The sequence below is a fragment of the Ammospiza nelsoni genome, chromosome 3 (assembly GCF_027579445.1).
Source record: "Ammospiza nelsoni isolate bAmmNel1 chromosome 3, bAmmNel1.pri, whole genome shotgun sequence".
NCBI lineage: Eukaryota > Metazoa > Chordata > Aves > Passeriformes > Passerellidae > Ammospiza > Ammospiza nelsoni.
The window spans coordinates 112,245,932-112,247,029 of record NC_080635.1 but is presented as its reverse complement, the minus strand read 5'-3'; positions in this window follow the sequence as shown (position 1 = coordinate 112,247,029).

Sequence of the window (1,098 nt, the reverse complement as noted above, 5' to 3'; positions counted from 1 at the left end):
TTACTGTGTCCTTTGCTTCCCACAGGAGGGATGTGGGTGGGTGTGACTTGGATTAAGTTTTTGCTTGAAATTTTAGCTCTTTTCAGCTAGATTATGTTTTATTTTACAGCTGAACAGGCCCTGTGGTGGTAGAAGGGGGATGAAAGGAGAAGGGTGAGCCCCTGGGGCTGTGAGGGGCTTGCAGAGCTCTGCTCCAATGGGTTTGGGCCTTGGACAGCAGCTCTGCTTGTGATGGATAAACAGTTTGATTAGCCAAGGTTTTATACTGATATTGATCCTTTTATCCTGGTATTGATCTCTCCAAGGGAAGAAGGGCAGGGGTTTCACAGGGAGAGGGGTTTGGAGCAAAGCAAAGCCTTGCAAGGAGGTGGATGGACAAGGGGGAGTGGTTTAAACAAAACCAGGACAGATGTAGATGAGATGCTAAGAATAAATTCTCCCCTGTGAGGGTGGGAGGCCCTGGCACAGGGTGCCCAGAGAAGCTGTGGCTGCCCCTGGATCCCTGGAAGTGTCCAAGGCCAGGCTGGACAGGGCTTGGAGCAGCCTGGGATAGTGAAAGGTGTCCCTTCCCATGGCAGGAAGGTGGAATGGGATGATCTTCAAGGTCCCTTCCAACCCATCCTGTGACTCTGAAGTCCATCAGGGACTGGGGTCACAGTTACCTGCTGGTTTTAAGGCAGGGGACACAAAAAGGACAAACAGCTCATGGGAAATGGAGGCTGGGAACTGTATGAACTCCTGGATCTCTCCTGGCTGGTGAGTCAGGAGGCTGGGAACTGCTGGCCTATTTTCCTTGATGAGTTTTTGTGGTTTTGGGGTTGGAGCAGATGGGGGCTGGGGGTCTTTGTGCTGCCCTGCAGCCTCTGCAGCCCATGAGATAACACAGGGATGGGTGCTGAAGGTTTTGATTTTGAAAGATTGACATTCAGGCACTATTTATGCCAAAAGTCCCAGCTGGAGCAGAGTAGGTCTGTTTTAAAATATTTTCAGCAGTGATCAGGCAGTCTGACTTGGGTTAAATTTGATTTTTGGTGGGTGGGGGAAGAAAATAACTAAAGAATCCCAGAATGGTTTGGTTTGGAAGGGACCTTAAAGCTC